Source organism: Pinus tabuliformis, chromosome 1_2 (assembly GCF_031772625.1).
Source record: "Pinus tabuliformis cultivar Carrire ecotype Pingquan chromosome 1_2, CPIR1, whole genome shotgun sequence".
Lineage (NCBI taxonomy): Eukaryota > Viridiplantae > Streptophyta > Pinopsida > Pinales > Pinaceae > Pinus > Pinus tabuliformis.
In genome coordinates, this window is record NC_142298.1 from 227,348,245 (window position 1) to 227,370,941 (window position 22,697).

At 38.7% G+C, this 22,697-nt stretch overlaps 1 long non-coding RNA gene across 9 annotated transcripts; it reads left to right on the plus strand.

The window, feature by feature from the left end:
* Positions 1-16,759: 16,759 nt before the first annotated feature.
* LOC149205224 (uncharacterized) lies at positions 16,760-22,476 on the plus strand. 9 transcript variants are annotated; one of them, XR_016252431.1, is made up of 8 exons: positions 16,775-16,926; positions 18,804-18,873; positions 18,958-19,105; positions 19,362-19,451; positions 19,571-19,708; positions 21,612-21,698; positions 21,856-21,925; positions 22,009-22,476. It is a non-coding gene; the product is annotated as an uncharacterized LOC149205224 (long non-coding RNA). The 9 variants fall into 9 exon arrangements; XR_016252427.1 differs by having other exon boundaries at positions 16,765-16,926; positions 19,571-21,749; XR_016252429.1 differs by having other exon boundaries at positions 16,765-16,926; positions 19,571-21,698.
* The last annotated feature ends 221 nt before the right edge of the window (positions 22,477-22,697 follow it).

The window sequence follows — 22,697 nt, forward strand, 5'->3', positions numbered from 1 at the left end:
AGCTGTTTGCGCTGAATGACAAAGCCAACACTGGCTACCTGCGCTGAATGTCAAAGGCAACACTGGCTACCTGCGCTAAGCGAGAGTGGACATGTGGCAAGTTCATTTCTCAAGGTGTCAGAACCCAGGAAGCTTCCAAAATGACACTTGCCTCAGGGAATTCAACTGGTGATGAGTAAGAGGTTCCAAATCTCCAAGTGGAAGCAAGAACCTCCAAGTGGAATCAAGAACTGACAGAGGGAGAGGACACTAGTCAGATCTCAAGCTGACTCATCCTCTCTCCAAACATCTATATATGGATCTCTCCTCCATGAGATCTAGAGGCTGGAATTTTTTTATTGCAAAGAATTGTTGTTGGTTTGAGATTGGAATCATTGGGTGCTTAATGCTTTGAAGGGGGTTAAGATAGGAATTCCATTTGCTGGGAAGGAGATGCTGGATTGGAGCCCTCTGGGTTGTATCTCTTCCTGAACCTTGTTATTCATTAATAAAGCTATCTTGGTTTCCCCTATATACTGATGTATCTTTGATGTATGGTTGCATTAGTATGTTTAGTTTATTTCTAATCCTGAACTAGTTATGAATATGAATCCATGTCTTGTGTAGTGTTCTCTTCTTGTGATCTTGCAGAAACCTCTTGAAGCTGGGCGAGCGAGAAGACAAGTAGCTGGGAACTCTCCAAGAGAAGAGAAGCCGGATCGAGGGACAAACGGAAGACACCGGTTAGTCCATCGATCTTTCTCTTCATTCTTAATTCATAAAGGAAGAATACTAGAATAGCTGTCTCTGTTTATTGCTAAGGCACTGTCACACCTTAGGTGGATAGGATCGTCCTGCATAGGCATTTTCCCCACAACAAATTGGCGACTCTGCTGGGGACTTCTGTTTAGTCATTTTATTTGTGTCTCTATCATTGTTTGTTTCATAGACTTGACAGCAACAACCGAACTGCATCTGTTATTCCCAGATGCAAAGTAGACAGTTGCTGCTTTGATCCAATCACTGGACTTGTCTATGATCTGAACAATGGACTCACAAATGATTTGATGATCCTTTGTGATAGATCTTAGTACTCCCTCAAAGCATCCCTTTGATTACACCTTGCTATTTGCTTTTATTTGGCCTGAAACAGTAGATTAAATAGCAACTTGTGACCCAGAACCAGTGAGAAACGAGAGTTTCTCCTTCAGCGCAGACCCTGTGAAGGGATTCTTCATTTCAACGCAGGTCCCGTGAAGGCTACCTGCGCTGAATGTCAAAACCCCTGTGTTGAGGTTGCGCTGAACCAATTTGGCCTTGTGCAGCTGGGGTTCTCTGCTCTGTTTTGCCTTGTTTTGATCTCTGATTTTTGCAGCCTGTAACCAGCATAGGTACCAGTCTGATAACTCCTTTTCTCTGCTTAGATTCCGCCTCCTTTTGTACAAAAAGATTGTGAGTGTTTTTATGTGTTTGTGGCGTCATTTACAGTTTTCCTTTGCAAGAGTGAAATATTCATCCTGTAGCCCTTGATTCAGATCTGTTGATTGTGATCTTAGGAGAGAGTTCATTGGCTGTTTATAGTTGATTATACATTTGCTTTTGCTTATTGGTTTGAGTTTGTCTCTTTTAAGTGTCAAAACAAGTATTCATTTCGAAAATCGTTAAGTGTTGTAATCTCTTCTACCCTCTCTGATTTCGAAAAAGTGAACTTGTTTGTATCTCTCATTTAAAAGCAAATTCAAAGTTGTACAAAAAGCTTTCTTTGTAGGCATCAATACTAAGAAAGCGGAAAACAAACACCTGCATTGTGCATTTGCATTTTGATAGTTTGCATGTTTGATTTAGGAAAAGTGCATTAGAGTGTGCTGATTGCTCTTTGAGAAAAGATGGTGTCTTTCTTTTCCCTTAGTAGCTAGGATTTTCAAAGTTGAAAATATATAAAGCTTGCTTATCATCTTTAGACTGCATTTAGGAATTGTTTCATACATCTCGTGGTGAACCTTGAAAGGCAAACTTCTAAAAATATCAACCTAAAATAAATTGAATGAACTTAACAACGCTTTGCAACATAACACACAACATAGAGGTCTAGGCTAGAGACGTGTTCCGGCGTCGTAAAGCCTGGTGACTGTCGATCTCGTGGATGGTGGGTGATTCCTCCTGAGGGACGATAGCGCCAGTACGGATTGTGCTCCCACGTACCGTCGCGTATATATTGGGAGACCCCTATAGGCATAAAACCTTTATCCTTAGGAAGCCATGTCGGCCACCCTACGGATCGCAATGCACTGAACACAGCATTCAGGAAGATCGACCGCCCGTACCCTAAAAAGTTTTCTGCGGTTTTGTGAAAAGTTTGGCACACCCTCTGCCTAGAACTCCAGAGCAGTTCCTTTTGGCCTTTTTCAGACTCTATAACGAAAAAAGTCCATCCGAGCATTTGTCACTTCGGGCTCGTTAAAACATCGAAGGAGACTAGAGTCATCTTCAGCTTTTTCTTGACTCTTTAAAAGTGAAAAAGCAAGTTGTGTCTAAAGCGTCATTAAAATTTATTTTAAACGGAACAATCACCCCTATTCCTGCGTTGATCTTTAGGTTGAAAAAATGGAGCACACCAACCAAGGAATTCCCCTTGGTGGAAATCCTAGTCCCTTCTCCTCTTGGGGAGATGTTGGTGCGCCCCATATGGCCACATTGTCGCTTCCAGGACTGAAAATTGGCCTGCCGGTCTGCCTCTTTTCAACCAATGTCGTTCAGAACACCACTATTCTGAACAGTTGAGTCAACAGTTAGATCAGACCAGAGTTGCCCACCAGCCTTCCACTTCATCTAATTCTTCCTCTCCTCCTTCCTCTTCGCTTGACGGAACTGGTAAAACAAAAAACCAAGTTCCTAAGGAGAAGAAGGAAAAGAAGAAGAAAGAGAAGAAGAAGAAGGAGCCAAAAGCGACTGGGGGCAAACAAGTGTCGTCTGACAAAAATCCACACACAACACTGGCTAGGCCTAAATCGCCATGTGTCATATGCAAGGGAGACCACTTCCACAGAGATTGTCCCTGCATCCCTCAGATACTAAGGGACTAGTCTCCCTGTTTGCACAATTCGGTAGCGTCAACCTCTGATAGCCATGTTGACTGCTCACCGTCAACTAGTGAAAGTGAAGCCACAGGACAGAGAGGGAAAGCTAGATTTCCCTGCAAACTGTGTGAAGGCGACCATGCCATCCACCGTTGTCCCTTCTTAGACGAGGCTAAAAGAGTTTTGGAAGATCGCCCGGTTTTACCAATGCAACTTCCTCCTGGATATCAAAAACTCCTGCCAAGTCCTTCACTAGTTGAGAACCCGACTGGCCCACCCAGGTGGTCAGCCGAAGCACCTATCATTGAAGATGAATCGTCTGAATCCATACCTGACAAAAGCCAAAAGTTTGAGACGGCAGTTGACCCGGTTTTGCCTTCAGAGGCTCTATCTTCGAATGATACCATCACAGAGGATAATAAAGACGACACCGTCCAAATTCTCTTCATCAACACAGACTCCGACAAACAAGGGGGCAATTTGCCCATTCCTTTATCGTAGGAAGGAACTTCGTCAGAGTCATACCCGACCGTCTATTCGGTCCCACCACCAAGCAACCTAGTTGTCTCGTTCGACTGGAACCAACTAGGCAGACCCCGGTTGCCAGCAAGCATACCATTCAGAATTATCGTTCAAATATACAGAATGGTAATGGCTGGCACTATCATTGATGAGGGGGCATCTGTGAGTATCCTTTCCTCTATTGCTTGGAAAGCGCTTGGTTCGCCAGCGCTTTTGCCTGAAATGAGAAATCTATCGGGCTTTGATAAAGGAACCAGTCGACCTTTAGGGATCCTCCCCAATGTGCCAATAACATTGAAAGGGAAGACCGTTCAAATGAACGTGATGGTTGTTCAAGGACCCTTGGATTATAACCTACTCCTTGGACGAGACTATATATATTGCATGGGATCCATCGTCTCCTCACTCTTTAGAGTAATGTTTTTTCCGCATGAAGGAAGAGTGGTCAAGCTCGTGGACCAACTTTCATTTCCCGGATCACGCATCGCAAATAGTCATATACCATCCCTAAATGGTCTCTTCACGCAAGAAGTGTCTCAACCCACGGTCCGTCCTCCTGATGAGCGCGAGTAATCCGGGAGGATATGACTGGAACCCAGGGGGCATGCGTCCTGGTCTGCTTCGGCCGGGAAACTTTGGGTATAGAGTAGGTTTCCGCGGGAGAATATGACTAGTCTGTACCCCGTCCGTCTAGGAAGAGGGTTGTTCTAGAATAAGATTCTTTTGTCAAAGTTATGTGAGTTGGCGGGCTACGTCGCTCACCTTTGTCTATTTCGGTAGACATTGCCGAGGAAGTGTTTTGTTTGAAAGATTAACAAGACAATCTTTGGGTAACCTGAAAGAGGTAGGCCTCTCTCGATGAAACGAATGTTTCGATGAAAATGAAGTAGGGGTAACCTTGAAATCATACTTTATACCTGGGGGCATGCAAACCTTTTGGAGTGCAAGCAAAGAGCGGTTATTTATCTGTTTTTTGGGTTAGCCGTTTCCTAACTTGCATAAAGAAAGGATGCGGGGCAAAGCTTTGTGAGATGAAGCTCCATAAAAAATAGAATCTCAATGAGACACTCTTATCATATGACTGGGTAATCGAGCAGTTTTAGCACACAGTTCATGCTCGTTAAAAAATAAACGCAAGATCCGAGCAGTTTTAACGCGGACTTCATGCTCGTTAAAAAATAAACATAAGCAATGAGCAAGTGTTTCCACCAGCGTTTAAGCTCATTTTAAAATAAAAAATGAACCTACCCGGTAAATAACCACTGTGAATGTAACCTTATCAGCCATTAAAGCCTTGGTCGTGTTTGCACCATCACCTCCACTTTTCATTTCGCCGATCATTCACCTCCATATGATTGTTTACCCATTTTGAGGAACAGCTGCGAAGAGTGATTTCACCTAGCCATCCTTGTGACACTGCCGTGATTGGAAAATTCTGACTTGTACCTGGAATCAGCTGCTAACCCTGTTTATCACTCGTTCCTCAAAAGACGAGTCTTCTTTAAGCTCTTTTCATCTGACTCGTAAAATATGAAAAGATTGTTGAGTCCTTGGCCTTCCAGCTCGTTAAAGGGACAGGAAGTGCTATCCCTCCTCTAGATTTTAATCTTTTTGGACCTGAGGGATTATTGCACAAAAAGATCGAGCGCATGTTTGTTCGGCTTGTTAAAACTATCGAAAACTCATCCCTTCTGTATTGTTTTATACTTTTTCAGACTTAAGGGATTAGATGAAGAAAAAGGACTTTTGGAGTTAACTTTATGTACCTTTTCAGACTCTCTAAAAATGAAAAGGACTGAGTTATCCTTGTCGTTAGACTCGTTAAATGCATTAAATAGCGACAAACTTGTCTTTAGACGAGAACGAGTTTCACTATCGCTAGGCTCGTTAAAACATAGCGATGGGCTTGCCCGAAGGGTAGGTTATAGAACAAGCATAAGTTATCCTCCTCAAGCTTGACAAAAATAAAGAGGTACTGGTCAGCAATGACTGGGGAAAAATTGGGAGAAACTCAAGAAAACTTTGATGGTAGCAAGTCGCTCTTGAACATGACACTTTTCCTCCGTACCACAATCAGGTTGGGTTGTTTCATTCACTGGCCACATCACCATGGTCTCGCCATACCGTCCATATTGGGGTAATGCTACCGATCCATCGCATCAGTGTCGCCATATGTTCAAGAGAAGTCGTTCAGAAAAGTCAACCGTGTCCCATCCACTGCCATACATTATCCTTCATCCTTTCATGACCGCCACCCTGAATCATATGTCACAGATCGTTTTCACCTCCATCAAAATCATTAGCTCCGTTCTGTGTCACTGATGTGGGATTCATTAAGGCCCTCCTTTGACGGATCGCTTCTTGTCGACATCAGCTCATTATCCAAGAAGTTGATCTAGGAACAACCCCTTCAGTACTTTGAAGCTTGCATGCCTCAATGGCAAGTTTCTCACTTCCGGCGACAGGTATACATCAATGACCTTCGACCGAAAGATTTTGCGTGGTGTTCGACGCCAAGTCCTTTATTCACACCACGTGAATTGTACTGCAGTACCTTGAGGGTCATTATCATTATCAGTGATTCCTCTCGCGCTTGTTAACAATTTACATCATTGACCGGTAATCAAGCGATGTCTTTCCATGTTCGACTTCAAAACATTTCTCACATGGATCGACTTGTACTTAGAGTGAAGATCGAACGAGTTTGAAGACCCCGGATCTAGTTTCATCCATCTGGGTTGTGATATATATTCAGGAAAGATAAATACATTGACATGTACATCATTGCAGCAGATAATCATCCTACTCAAAGGATGATAATTTCATCAAAATTATCAGTCTACCATCAGACGATTGTCTGTTCTATGTACAGAAAAATGAATTTATAAAGCTGAGCATGGGAATGCCCGCCTTAGCTAGATCATGAAAGCAGTATGAAAAATAATGTATTGTATTGTATCTTATTACAGGTCTCCTCCCAGCATTGGATGAAATTCGGATCCCCTTGATAAAGCATTTCACCCGATAAACAGCCTCATACTTTAGGGGGCAACTATTATAGACATTTTTGTGCCTTACAGCATTGAGCATGAAATGTCAATAATCTAAGGGATCCAAAGTCCCTAAACATGTTGTTCCTACCCCTAGAGGAACAAGGCTAACAAGCCATAGCAATTCACAGAAGTTCTCCACTAGAAACTGATCAAAAACAAGTCAATTCAGGATCATTTCAGTGGCTCCACTAGCTGTTTGCGCTGAATGACAAAGCCAACACTGGCTACCTGCGCTGAATGTCAAAGGCAACACTGGATACCTGTGCTGAGCGAGAGTGGACATGTGGCAAGTTCATTTCTCTAGGTGTCATAACCCAGGAAGCTTCCAAAATGACACTTGCCTCAGGGAATTCGACTGGTGATGAGTAAGAGGTTCCAAATCTCCAAGTGGAAGCAAGAACCTCCAAGTGGAATCAAGAACTGACAGAGGGAGAGGACACTAGTCAGATCTCAAGCTGACTCATCCTCTCTCCAAACATCTATATATGGATCTCTCCTCCATGAGATCTAGAGGCTGGAATTTTGTTATTGCAAAGAATTGTTGTTGGTTTGAGATTGGAATCATTGGGTGCTTAATGCTTTGAAGGGGGTGAAGAAAGGAATTCCATTTGCTGGGAAGGAGATGCTGGATTGGAGCCCTCTGGGTTGTATCTCTTCCTGAACCTTGTTATTCATCAATAAAGCTAGCTTGGTTTCCCCTATATACTGATGTATCTTTGATGTATGGTTGCATTAGTATGTTTAGTTTATTTCTAATCCTGAACTAGTTATGAATATGAATCCATGTCTTGTGTAGTGTTCTCTTCTTGTGATCTTGCAGAAACCTCTTGAAGCTGGGCGAGCGAGAAGACAAGTAGCTGGGAACTCTCCAAGAGAAGAGAAGCCGGATCGAGGGACAAACGGAAGACACCGGTTAGTCCATCCATCTTTCTCTTCATTCTTAATTCATAAAGGAAGAATACTAGAATAGTTGTCTCTGTTTGTTGCTAAGGCACTGTCACACCTTAGGTGGATAGGATCGTCCTGCATAGGCATTTTTCCCCACAACAGGGAACCCTTGCTGAGGTCCATGGATGTGGCTACTATCTTCCCCTTACTTTGAGAGTGAATCAAAAAGAAAGAAAAAGTTCATAGGCTGGGAGATGATCTTACTGCATTACTTAGTAGAGATCAAAGATATGGTGGTAGGCGGGGCTACCTCTTGTATCCTATATAACTTACTACCCAAAGAAATAATAACATAGTGGGGTTTAGACTCATATACAATATGTCACTTCCAAAAGTATGGTTTTCCTAATAATACATCACAAACTTCAAGAGGAACAACATCACACAGTACCTCATTCGTGAAGGGCTTGATGTTGTAGGGAAGGTGACACTACTAGCTGATGCGGATCTCATCCTTGGTGAAGCCACTTGATGGTGTATTATTGTGGATGTTTTGTAGTCGATAGGCCTAGCCACTTCACAACCTCTACTAAGATAAGGTTCTTTTGGCTCCCATTGTCAACAATGAGCTGTAGCGGAGAACCCTTCACCCACATTTGTGAGTGGAATAGTCATTCCCCCTCCTCTAGATCTTCAGGCTCAATCTTATGGATCTTGGTGGTCACCACAGTGGCACTAGGCTCCACGTCAATTATCTGCTTCCCTTTTTCATTCCCCTTGTCTATTTTTGACTTAGAGTCGAAACATGCGTTTAACTCAGAAGCCTTCAGCTCGGGCACCAGTGACTGCTTGGCCCGACACTCACTTGTGTTGTGAGTGGAGCTCTTACGGAACTCACCCCACTTTCCTATGTCCTTCTTTGTCTTCATGGTTTTTTTCCTTTCTTGTGGCTTTGGCAGGTTATACTGGGTCACCCCTACTTGGCTTTGCCATTTTCTTTGTGGTTTGGGGGTGCCTTTCTCTTACTTCAAATTCGTAGATCCAAAGTATTTCTTTTTCTGTTTAAACTTCTTATCAATCTTGACAGTGCATCAGTACATCATCCCAAGTGAGGATATGTCTAGGAACTCCATCTCAACCTGGATGTACCTGTGTAGGTAGCTGTGATACTTGAGTACCAAATATTTCTCAGAATCCTTGATATCTAACTTTGTGCAAAGGGTATGAAAAACATTAGTAAATTCTGGCATGTCTTGGTCCTTTCCCTGCCACAATGTGGTCCACTTTATGTATTTATCCTCATAGCTCCTGATTGGGTAGTATTGCTCCTTGATGGCATCCCAGAATGAATTCCAAGTGGGTAAGGTCGTAAACAGTGAGGGTTTACTTTCATCCTTCTTCTCACAGTAGATTTCCCACCAGTCCTTGATGTGGGGGGCGGCTTGAGAAGTGAAAAAGTCATCTTTTCCCAGCTGGAAAAATCATGAACAGAAAAATATCCTTCTAACATATTTAACTATTTGTTTATGGCATTCGCATCTATCTGACCCTCAAATATGTGGATGTAAAAGTTAACTTGTATCTTAAAGGGTGTGGCCCTTCCAAAGTAGCTACTGGAAGGAGATGTGTCGCCCTTGGGTAGTCCTTGAAGGATCTGGGAATAATTTTCCGTCATCGTGTTCCTCTGTCACTCAAGGGCTTCTTCGAGTAAGATTTTGAAAGGATATCCTACTCCCTCATCTTTCTTCTCTTCCACCATGGGAGGCCCTTAGGATTTGGGAGGTTGGTCTTTCAAAGGTTTGACCAATTAGAGCCCTAACTCCTTATGTCCCAACCTTGTTGGGGACATGCAAAGAAAAACAGAGAAAGAGCATACCCCTCGGATACCACTGATACAAATTTAAATAGGGACACAACAAACTATAGATATAACCATAAATACAGAGATGCAGTAGAAATAAAACTTCATTTCATTAATATCAAATACTGAAATATGCTTACAAACAGAATGGAAATAAGACTAGTTCAAACAATGGTAGCTTATTTATGAGAAGAGATGTGGCGGCTACATGCCTCTGAACTGTGTTACAATGAAGCTCGGAGGCCTATTTATTATTGAGAAACAATGGAAAACCTTAAACATCCAAAAATCTAACCCTAGGAGATGAAGCACCAAGACTATGTGCCACATTTAGGTAAATTGGTACATCAACTTCCCGAGGTCATAACTTTGGCATACGATCTATTCTTGAAAATGCACACAATACCTTGTTAGAAAAACATATCCAATGAATACAAATTCTAAGTGGCCAACATGGGTCAAAGACCCATGTTGGCCCTGGATTTCCCAAAAAAATTCATTTAGTGCCTCAAAATGACTCCAAACATTTAGGACCCGAAAAAATGCCCAAAATAGTAATTGCGTTACAATTAAGGAAATTGAAAAACTGAAAGAGATAGTGGTGGGGGTCCAAGTGGAATATATGAGTGGCCAGCAACATCCACCTGGATCACCACAAGTCATACCAAAATTGGATTCTTCAAGATAGAGTTATACCAAGTCTCCCATGATGACCTGATTATGGATTGGTTTAGTAGAGAAAGCTTGTATGGGATACCATGTGTTAGTGTTTCAGCCTTCAGCCCTGAAATTGATACAAGAGAAACAAAATTCCATGTTCTTTCAGTAACTTTTTACAAAATTAAAATATGATGCTTGAAGATAAAGTTATGACGATAAAGTTTGAGATTGAATTCTTGAGCATGTAGAAACCCTAACTTCTTCGGACCATATCTCAAAAAATATAGCAAACAAAGACCTGAAGTTTTTACAAAAAGTTCAGATTTCTTCTCCACATGGACAAAGTTTCATCATCTTAATCCTCGTATAAAAAAAGGTATAGTAAAAACTCCAAGATGACCTATGTGAAGCAAAGAAACTCTAGAATCCAAAGCTCTAATACCAAATGTTATGCAACAAGATCACAAAACATAAGAAAAGATAGATAAAAGACTTTAAAGTTAGCCTCTTTGAGGGGGAAACCTCCTTTACATCACATAAATGAATAATTATTGGATGATACAAATGGAATACCTCCTTGGTATATATAGGAGTATAAGGGGTCACAATATAATCAGAACCCGCATAAAAATAATAATGTAAGGGCATAACAATAACAATAGTGGGCTTCTGTGGAGACTCAATTGGGGTCTTCTAACTAAACCAAATTTATCGTTTAGTTTAATCACATTAAGAAGAAAAGTAGCATGTTTATAACTCAACATTTATTTGATAATAACATACAAGTAAATTTTGATTTACAAATATTATACATGTAAGGAATTTTGTTTGAAACAATTTACATAAATAAAACAACAAATGGAAGAATACATGTTTCAATGGCTTGATCGGGATGCTCTTGATGGGCTACCTAATGGCAGCTAAGGGCCTGGGAAGATACTTTAAGAAGGAACTACAAGACAGAAAAATCAAAGCTTAAGGTTATGGGGAGACAATTTGCCCATAACCCATCAACAGTTTGTAGATGACATAATGCTATTCTGTGAGGCATCATTAAAAGAAGTAAGAAACATTAAAAGGATCCTGGACTTATTTATGGAGGCATCAGGGATGGAGATCAACAAGGAGAAATCTTGCACCTTTGTCTTTAACACCATAGATTCAATCAAAACTCACCTAACCAGGACTTTAGGATTTGGGAAGGGAGAACTCCCAACAAAGTACTTGGGGAATCAGCTAGATACAAATCCTAAAAGAATGGTAAACTGGCAGAAGGTCATAGAAAAACTCAAGAATAAAATAGCAAGCTGGTCATTCAGATATTTATTGCAGGTAGGATAGTCCTCCTGAAATCTGTTCTCCAAGCAATACCTATTTACCCCTTATCAATCATGGCTGCCCCCCAAGGAGAATGTGCGAAAATTAAAGAGATTTATGGAAAATTCATATGGGGCGGTCCGAATCAGCAAAGGAAATGGGCACTAGTCTCATGGAAAAATCTAACCGAAAGAAAAGAGGAAGGAGGTCTGGGATTGAGAGACCCGGAGATGCTAAATAAGGTGCTTGGAGCAAAATTGTGGTGGCGGTGGATGCGGGGAGGAAACGACCTGTGGAAGAAAATATGGAACCATAAGTACAATATGCCAAATACAACGGAGGAAATCCTAAGACTGGAAGAAACTCCAAATGGTTCAACCATTTGGGAACTTGCAAGCCAAAACAGGGACTTAATCAATAGCCATGCATTCTGGGAAATAAGAGGAGGAAGAAGCGCCAGATTCTGGGATGAGAAATGGCAGCAAAGAGACAAATTGATCAATATACAAACCCTCCATAATATGCAACAAAATGCGCTTAAGGAGGGCAGGACATACGTAAAGGATTACTGGATGGAAGGGGAGACAGATGGAATATGGAGAAAATGGAAAAAGCCAGAGGAGTGGGACGAAAACATAAATCAAGAACAGTAAAGAACATACCTAAAAGAGCTTGAATCAAGAAAAATAAAGGTCAGAACCGGGGAGGATATCCTTCGATGGGGAAAATCAACGAGAGGAACCTTTACGGTTAAGGAGGCGTATTACCTGATGGGGCAATAGGAGAGAGTAGAGGAAGACACGGAGTGGAAAATCATTTGGGACAATAAATGGTGGCCGAAGATAACCTTATTTGCATGGCTTATGGGAAAATAAAGAATCTTAACTTGGGATAAAATACAAAAGAGAGGCATCCTCGGGCCATCGAGGTGTAGTCTGTGCAATACAGAAACCGAGACCCAGGAACACATCCTGAATAACTGCTTATTTGCTCAGCAATTATGGGAAAAGACGAAAAATCTATATGGTAAATCAAAAATAAATCCCAGGGACATAAGACAAACCATTTTCCAATGGAATAAAGAAAATTTTCAATGCAAAGTGGTAAAGGGAGCCTGGTTATTGACGATGGGCTTTGTGATATGGCTGTTGTGGAAGGAAAGAAATCGAAGGATCTTCATGGATAAAAATAAAAACCCCGAAGAAATTTGGAAAAGAGTTCTAAGCTCTGTCAGAGAAACGATTCTAGCCGAAGATTGGTAAGAGGAAGAATGGAAAGCGAATCAAAACGAAGGACAAATTTTATCAAAATTAAAATTGAAATATGATATGATATATCCTAAGAAAGAAAAACGGCAGAGCAAACAGGTTCATAGCCCAGAACAGTTTAGATACCCTAGAGAGAAATTCATCAAGTTGAATTTCGACGGGGCTTCCAAAGGGAACCCAGGTAACGCAGGCTTTGGGGGAATTTTCAGAGACAGTGAGGAAAACACCAGATGGGTATATGCAGAATGGGGAGGAGAAATGACTAATAACGAGGCTGAATTGTGGGCGGTGCACCAAGGGTTAAGAATCGCGGTGAGGAACAGCTACAGGAACCTGGAGATAGAAGGGGATTCTCAGGTGGTAATAGAAATGCTACGGAAACTCAATAATGGGAAGAATTGGGAACAAATAGTTGGAAGCTGGAGAACAACTGGAATTGTTCAGGATCTGGTAGAATTGTTAAGGAGAATAGATTATAAAATTATAAACCACGTCAGAAGGAAAGGAAATAAGGCGACAGACTTTCTTGCCAACTGGGGGAGTAATGATCAGGAAAGAAGGATTGACAACAAATGGCCATTATTAATGCATAACTCGAGTTGGAAGGAACTGACATCCATAATCAACCAAGATCATGCGGAATCCAAACAGCAATAAAGGTAAATACAGGAGAACCCCGATCGGGATGATCAAAGAGAGATACACAGCAATAAATGTTGGTCAGGAGCGGCAAAGGTACAGCACTGCGGGGAGTCAGATAATAATGAACAATGCAAGTATGTGCAGGAGGATCAATCACACCTTAAGGCGGATTAAAAGCAAAATGATGACGGAGGGAGGTGGAGAAGACAGATTGTCAGAAAACAAATGCAAATATGATGGTATGAAGGAGGTGGGAGAGGACGAAGACGGCAAACAAATCAACAGATGGCACGGTAAGCAGATAAAGACAGACAGGAGAAATCATAAGAGGAGGAATAATAAGGAGAGGAAGCGATGCGAAGGAAGACAAAGACGACGGGAAACAGGTGAGAACTGGAGAATAGAAAGGGAGGCGAGGAAGCAAGCAAGAGACAAAGGGAAATTGCGAGCCCAGGGAGGTAGGATATCCGGTACAGAGGTTAGAGGAGGTATGGCGACCAGGAGGATAGCAAGAATTGAGGAGGAGGAATCCACCAGGGGCCGCAGCATTCGAGAGAAAAAAGATAAAGGGGTGGTGAAAGAAGAAACAGCGGAGGAAATTTTTCTGATTTAGGAAGATTCGGAGGATGATATAGAAATGTACGGTGCGGACAGGGAAGAAGGGGAACAGATGAGTGAGAGAATAGGTAAGAGAGCAAAGCACGGGACAGGAGAAAATCAGGAAAGACAGGGAGATGAGAAGAGGCGAGGACGAGAACGAATGGGAGACGGCGACATTGGCAGCGTCTCAGGCTTGAAAAATCAAGGAGGCAGCGGGCACTACAGGAACACAGGAGGCAGGTGAGGTAGACGGGGACTGCGTGGAAGGGGCAGGGGAAGATCAGGAGATAACAGAAAGGAACATATAACAACAAATGAAAGAAAAATAAGAAGGTCCTCTGGGAAGAAGGTTCAGTATGCGGAAAGAGCATACTATGAAAACACAAACAAGGACGTTAGAAGGATGATACAACAGATGGAAGAGGAGGCAATTCAGGGACAATCTGAATCTGAAATGGAGGACTGGGAATACCTTCTCCCAGACCCAGGAAATACAAGGGGCCGCATGTCTTTGTACAAACAGTCGCTGCATGTCTACTGGGTAATGAAGCGACTGCTAGCGAAGGCAATGGAACAAGTAGCCAAGGAAATGGCCGAGCTGTCTCAAGGAATACCAAACTTAAAGAAAGAACTGAGGAATATCCAGATAACATTGTTAATGCAGGATAAAAAGATGGATGAAATTCAGCAGCAGATAAGGACCTGTCACCCAGACATCAAAGGAGAAATGGAGCAGCAAGCAACCAATGGAGCTCAGTAGTGGAAGATATGTACTAAATTTTGTTGTTTTTCATGAGTTCAATAGATTTTAAACCAACATCTTTAGTAGTTATGGAAAATCTTAGTATGCGGATACGAAACTTTAAAAACCTTTATGACTGTTTAGTTCACTTAGCATGGACAAGAAGAATATGGTTATTTTATTTTTGGATGGCCGTAAGGAACTTAAGGTGGGCAATAAACCCGGTTTCCCTACGGGGCGGGTTGAGGCCACCATGATTATGTTTTGGTTTTGACTTGAAGTAATAGAAAAAGAAAAAAAGGGGTCCCTCCTCATTTTACAAAAAAAAAAAAAATATTGCAATTTTTGCTAATACAACAATAGTTTAAAGAATGTTTTTTCAAATCATAAAACCACTAAGGATCATAAAATGCTGGGCCCAAATGGCTTTGGTATTCTAAATTCAAACTTCTAGACATGTGAATGCGTTTAAGTATTAAAAAGTAAATAAATAAATAAATTAAAAAAAATAAAAAAAAATAAAAATTGATAAAAAAAATAATAAATAAATTAAATAAATAAATAAAAAACAAAAACAAAGAATTATGTTTTTACAAAGTGTAAATATTTATGGCCTAAATATCTTTGAATATTTTTATTGACTAAATGCAAATAAAGTCATCCCTTATAAACATATATAAATCAAAAGTTAACATTACAAATGAGGCCTAAATATCTTTGAATGCCTCTAACTAAATGCAAATAAATTCATTGTCTATGAACATTTTCCCAAAAAAGTATATAAATAAAAAATTAACATTACAAATGAAAAATAATAGATGATTTTATTTTTTCTCTATATAAATTTGATATAGAATTATGTTATTTATAACTCATAGTAAATTTATTTATTTATTTTTAATATGTTAAAGTCAATTGAATTACACATCATGTAATATCAATAATATTATTTTTACATGTCATTTGTCAATTCTATAACAATATAAAAAAGCACAATCACTTAAACTTATCATCATTAATATGTTTATATTAAGGGTTTAAAAAGTATTTAATAATAATCATATTGGGAAGCAAAACAAACACATTGCAAATGTTTTTAAAAATATTGACTACCAATATAAGTAGAATGATTCATCTCATTCTTACTATGAACCATACATATCTTGATTATGACTTATGAAGTCAATCTGGGTTAATATGCTTATATTATGTGTTTAAAAAATATTTAATATTGCAATTTTGGCTAATACAACAATAGTTTAAAGAATGTTTTTTCAAATCATAAAACCACAAAGGATCATAAAATGCTCTTCGTACAATTAACTCCCTTGTCTTAGCCAAGATGGATCCCCATTACGCATGGTGTAGGCTCATAACTTTTCCAAAGTTAACTCCCTTGTCTTAGCCAAGATGGATCCCCATTAGGCATGGTGTAGGCTCATAACTTTCCCTTGTCTTAGCCAAGATGGATCCCCATTAGGCATGGTGTAGGCTCATAACTTTTCCAAAGAATCTCGATTGAACAATGTGAAGCAAAAATTGAAAATTATTTGCTTGAAGCATTGGGAAAAAGCTTTGAATAAACTTCATATGTCACAAACCAATCCAAATTCCCAAAAGATTTTAAGAAGCACAAGAAAAGGAAAATTCAATCACCTTAAGAGAAAGTGGTAAAAGACTGTAAGATTTTGATCAAGTGAGATAGTTGAATATTGAAAAGAGCATCTTTTTTATCAAATATTTCCTATTTGAACTTGAAATAGCATCTTTGAAGATTGAGAGGCAATCTAATGTTATAAAATCTGTAAATTTGGCATTATGTAAGTGATTTCTCTTTATTTACTAGATTTGAATATATTCTGGCATTATGTAAGTGATTTCTCTTTATTTACTAGATTTGAATATATTCGGTGATCTTCTGTCATGGTTTTTCTCAAATTTATGCCTTACGGCATTTCCTTTGCAACATCTGGGGCAATTGCTAGTTAATTTACTTTTCTACTATTTGTATTTATGTATTTTACATTCTTATTCTAGGTTCATTACTCTTTTATTACGCCATAAAGCGTTCCCCTCTGAAATCATCTCTCCTCTTAAATTACGTGTCCATTCGTGTACCTTTGATTTGAGCCATCAGATTGATTCCATCGGTATTAAATTAGATTTAATTAAAAATTAGAAGAATCGTGACTGGCCACACAACACAACAACCTCACCTTGCTCGGCACTACCTGGATCACCCTTGCTCAGCAATACTGGATCGCCCTTGCTCAGTGATACTAGATCGCCCTTGCTTGGCCTTTTGAATAATTTGTTGGTGAGGCATATCTTTCTGTTAATAAAATCTTTGTTGATAGGGTCATGGAGGTCGTTAGAGCTGATCCATGATTACCATCTCATGCTTCTTCCAAATTTTTGTGAAAGAGGTTAAATAAGATGAAGATAACCTTCTTCCTTCACAACCCATTTCCCTCCTCTGAGATTTACCACACTCTTTCGATGCGTGAAGAGACTTTGTGGGATCTAGTCAACATTGATCTGATTAGGTTCCGTACTATTATTTCTATTATTTCTGTTTACCTGTTTGTCACTATAGTTTCCAAATATCACTATAGTTTCCAAATAGGGCTTGAGGAGCTCCAAGATCGAGATGAAAAAACTAGGTTTTTTCTTTGGGATTCCTTCCTCTCCCTTTTTTGTTGATTTGAAGTCACGCAGGAAATCATGGGCATATTTCCAATTTTCCAATTCAAGCTCACTAGAGAAAGCTTATATTTGGGGTTTCATTGGAGGATTCTCAAATATATCTACTATTCCATCTTCTTTGGGCATATAATTCCAGATCTAAGATTTAAACAACAAGAAGACTTGCTTTGATTAGGATAATGGAGATATGGAAAGTTACAAGATGGTTGTGAGTCTAAAACTACCATATATATATGTTTTGTAATGGATTGTTATATCGCTTCAATGTAACTATGAGGTTGCATTTTCAATACAAAAGTTACTCTTGTTAGAATTTTATGCATTTGTATGTTAATATCTTGATATGAGTTAAGTTCTCTTTCGAGAGGGACATGCAGGTTTGTTTGGGTCCACTATCCAACCTTCTTCCCCTCTAGTTACAGTGCAATCATAGTATGGTGTGTTAGGTTACCAGGTATATTTTGTCAATACCCTTCTTTAGTGTTTATTGTGGTTTATTTTACATGTTTGCAGTAGAAGACCTGCATTGACATTGGTTTGAATGAATTTCAATCTACATATTTGTGTGTAGATATTTCCTCTGTGTTTTAGTAATATGAGAATTGAACTAAACTTTTTCCTGCATTATGTGTGAGCCAATATATATTATGTGGCATCGATCCAACCATGAGAGTCCACATTGTATTCTCAGGGACATATTATGTATTTATCCCAAGACGATATTGATTGGTTGATGAAAAGTTTTATGTAGCTACGTATTTCCACATGTTGTAGATGATATTCTAGATTTCTTTATTATAAAGTATATTAGCTCGGATGCAATTACTCTGTTTTGTGCATGCTCTTAATGATTGAGCATATGCATTCTATTCTACGTAGCTTAAGTAAATCATAACACCATATATTTGTTGTAGATTAATACCCATTCAAATAGGAATCTAAACTTGGAGCTAATGACCTGTAGCATCCATTTTAGTTCTGATAAATGATTTGTTAAGCTATTGTGACTGCAAGAGATCTGTGTTATGATATTTCAAGATCAATCTACTCCTTCTTGTGGTAAGAGAATATATTTATGGTGCTTACTTATCGATTGAATTTCAGATTGATTTAATAACATGCACCACATATTAGTGATATCTCAACAAATACATGCACCTGCATTTCCTTATTCTTTGCACAGAACTCTATAAGAATTATTGCACATGAATGTTATGAAAATGAATATATCCCTAAAGTTAATACCATGTAGCTTTCCCTTCACCCCCATTTGGTGAGGTTCCTTTCTAACAACCCAGACAACTTTGAATACCTTAGAAGTTAGGTAGTCTTAAAATATGTGCTTAGTATGCTCTCTTCCTCAATGTGGTTGAAGGTGAGATGTCACTTGGTCATGGAAGAAACCTAGTAGTCTTGAGGTCTTTTTTCGATATCATATACATTTTAAAGGCTTAAATGTGCTTATTGCTTCTCTGTGGTATACTGCAGTGGCTAGAAATGACTTGAAGAATGGGTCAAGATAGTTGTTAATGTCACCGTGGGAGAAATTGCAGGCATGGTAATGTGCCAAAGTTACTGAAATTTTTTCCTATGCTTTACTAGAAGGGATTTTTGTTCATAAGCGTCATTTTGCATGTTGCAGGTACAATCAATTTTTTCAGATGATGAAAATGGACTCCCTTCACCCCCATTTGATGAGGGTTCCTTTCTGACAACCCAGACAACTTTGAATATCTTAGTTAGTCTTCAAATATGTGTTTAGTATGCTCTCTTCCTCAACGTGGCTGAAGGTGAGAAAGAGCATTCCTTTCTTTTTAGGTATTATGTAACCAATAGTTTTTCTCTATTTTGAAAAATAATATTGATTCACAATCTTAAATACTATTGATATACAATCTTTTTTCAAAATATTAATGGGGAAAAACTTATGTACAAGCTAGTTATGTTGGGCAGAGCTTGTAGTAGGGAAATATGCATTGCTTATTTGGAGCTATTTGTAATATAGGGAAATCGTTTTAAACATGTTTTTGTGTATTTGTATAGCAGAAACCGAATTTCCCAGGTGATGCATATGTTAAATTGAAGTTCAAAGCAGCAAAAGGAAGCTTCAGAAAGGATATCAATGAATAGAAAATGGTTTGTAGTCTGTTGGAATGTATTTTTATTTTAAAATTTGTTTCTACAATAGCGGTAAATTATGAAGTGGATGTTAGCTCATGAAGTTGGTAACTAATGGAATAATGATGATTTTGCAGTGAAAAAACATCATATAGTTCAACTAATGAAATTGCGAGACCTGCCTAAACAAGGCATGAACTATTTCATGGTAGGCCAATGTCACAACATCATCATCAGTGGATGAATAACAGGATATAGTGACACTATATTGAAAGGTAAAGTAGTCCAGAGGCAGCTCCATGAGGTGTGAAAAGCTCTGATGAGGAGAAAGTAAAGTCCTAGTGTGAAAACCACTAATGAGGAGGAAGTGACTAGCATGTGTGCTAGCGTGATTTGCATTGTGTTTGTTTCTAGTAGATCTAGATCTATTGGAAAATTAATTCTAGATTTTCTAGAACTCTCACATTTGAGGAGCTCCAAGATCGAGATGACAAAACTAGGTTTTTTCTTTGGGATTCCTTCCTCTCCTTTTTTTGTTGATTTGAAGTCACGCAGGAAATCATGGGCATATTTCCAATCTTCCAATTCAAGCGCACTAGAGAAAGCCTAGATTTGGGGTTTCGTTGGAGGATTCTCAACTAGATCTACCATTCCATCTTTGTTGGGCATTCAATTCCAGATATAAGATTTAAACAACAAGAAGACTTTCTTTGATTAGGATATTGGAGATATGGAAGGTTACAAGATCATTGTGAGTCTAAAACTATCATATATCTCTCGGTGTATAAAATTCATAGTGTCAACCTTGAGCAAGGGGAGGGAAAATCATAGAGAGTATTGTGATAATTATTGTTGTAATTTTATTCTCTCTTAGTCCAAATCTAACCCTCAAGGTCAATCTCTGTTTTGTAATGGATTTTTAGATCGCTTCAATGTAACTACAAGGTTGCATTTTCAATACAAAAGTTACTCTTGCTAGAATTTTATGCATTTGTATGTTAATATCTTGATCTGAGTTAAGTTCTCTTTCGAGAGGGGCATGTTGGTTGGTTTGGGTCCACTATCCAACCTTCTTCCCCTCTAGTTATAGTGTGCTCGTAGTATGGTGTGCTAGGTTACGAGGTATATTTTGTCAATACCCTTCTTTAGTGTTTATTGTGGTTTCTTTTACATGTTTGCAGTAGAATACCTGCATTGACCCTGGTTTGAATGAATTTCAATCTACAGATTTGTGTGTAGATATTTCCTCTGTGTTTTAGTAATATGAGAATTGAACTAAACTTTTTCCTGCATTGTTTGTGAGCCAATATATATTATGTGGCATCGATCCAACCATGAGAGTCCACATTGTATTCTCAGGGACATATTATGTATTTATCCTAGGACGATATTGATTGGTTAATGAAAGGTTTTGTCCAGTTAAGTATTTCCACATGTTGTAGATGATATTCTAGATTTCTTTGTTACAAAGTATATTAGCTCAGATGCAATTACTCTGTTTTGTGCATGCTCTGTAATGATTGAGCATATGCAATCTATTCTATGTAGCTTAAGTAGATCATAACACCATATATTTGTTGTAGATTAACACCCATTCAAAGAGGAATCTAAACTTGGAGCTAATGACATGTAGCATCCATTTTAGTTCTGATAAACGATTTTTTAAGCTATTGTGACTGCAAGAGATCTGTGTAATGATATTTCAAGATTGATCTACTCCTTCTTGTGGTAACATAGTATATTTATGGTGCTTACTTATCGATTGAATTTTAGATTGATTTAATAGCATGTGCCACATATCAGTGATATCTTGACAAATACATGCACCTGCATTTCCTTATTCTTTGCAGAGTTAAGTCTATAAGAATTATTGCACATGAATGTTCTGAAAAGGAATATATCCCTAAAGTTAATACCCTGTAGCTTTCATTGGGGATTTCAAAAAATTATTTTGTGATTGTAGAATGCCTATGCAGTGATCTCTTCAATTACATTATTTTTCTCTTTGGATTTGTGGTAACATAATATATTCTCTAGATCTTGTATATTTGTTGAGACTTGAATTGATTCAATTCTTATGCTTGAAAATGCATGAACATGTCTTTTTAAATATACAGTAAACTTAGGTTTGAATAATTATAATGTATTCTGCTTTTAATATTTGATTTTTATGGCCAGATTCTGCAAATGATGAAAATGGACTCCCTTCACCCCCATTTGATGAGGGTTCCTTTCTGACAACCCATACAACTTTGAATATCTTAGGTAGTCTTAAAATATGTGTTTAGTACGCTCTCTTCCTCAATGTGGCTGAAGGTGAGATGCCACTTGGTCATGGAAGAAACCCAATAGTCTTGATGTCTTTTTTCTATATGATATATCTACTAAAGGCTTAAATGTGCTTCTCTGTGGTATACTGCAGTGGCTGGAAATAACTTGAAGAATGGGTGAAGACTATTGTTAATGTCACTGTGGCAGCAATTGCAAGCATGGTAATGTGCCAAATTTACTAAAGTTTTTCCTGTGCTTTACTAGAAGGGATTTTTGTTCATAAGCATCATTTTTCATGTTGCAGGTACAATCAGATTCAGTGGATGATGAAAATGGGCTCCCTTCACCCCCATTTGATGAGGGTTCCTTTCTGATAGCCCAAACAACTTTGAATATCTTAGGTAGTCTTCAACAGTGAGAGTGTTGATTGATATGGAACTTTGACTATTTCGGATGATTCGATTTAATTTAAAATTGGGCAAAAACAAACCAATGGAATCATTCCACCATAGAGAACTTTGAATGTGTCTGAAATTCTTGTTGGATTCTAGTCAAATTTGTGGTTGGAAAGAGGGTCTAACCAATTCTATTTTGTTAAACTGGTTGTGTTAACATCACATCTAGAGCTGACCAAGATGACCAGTGGGCAGCTTATCTAACTAGTGGATGAAAGGACAAATTCACAACTCTATCGATTTCATATAGATTATCATGATGCTGCTACCAACATTTGATGATAATTTGTAATATCAAGTGTCATTCTTCTCGAATTTATGCCTTACAACGTTTCCTTTGTAACATGTGGTGCAAATGCTAGTATTTAGTTCATTTATTTTTTACATGTTCCTTCACACTCTTGTTATGCATTTATTATTTATATGCAATTTTTATCTATCTATACATTTTTTTACACATTCTATCACCCATTATTTACTTCTTCTTTCTTTTTATAATGTGATTCACCCATTATGTTTACTTTCTTATAATTTATCC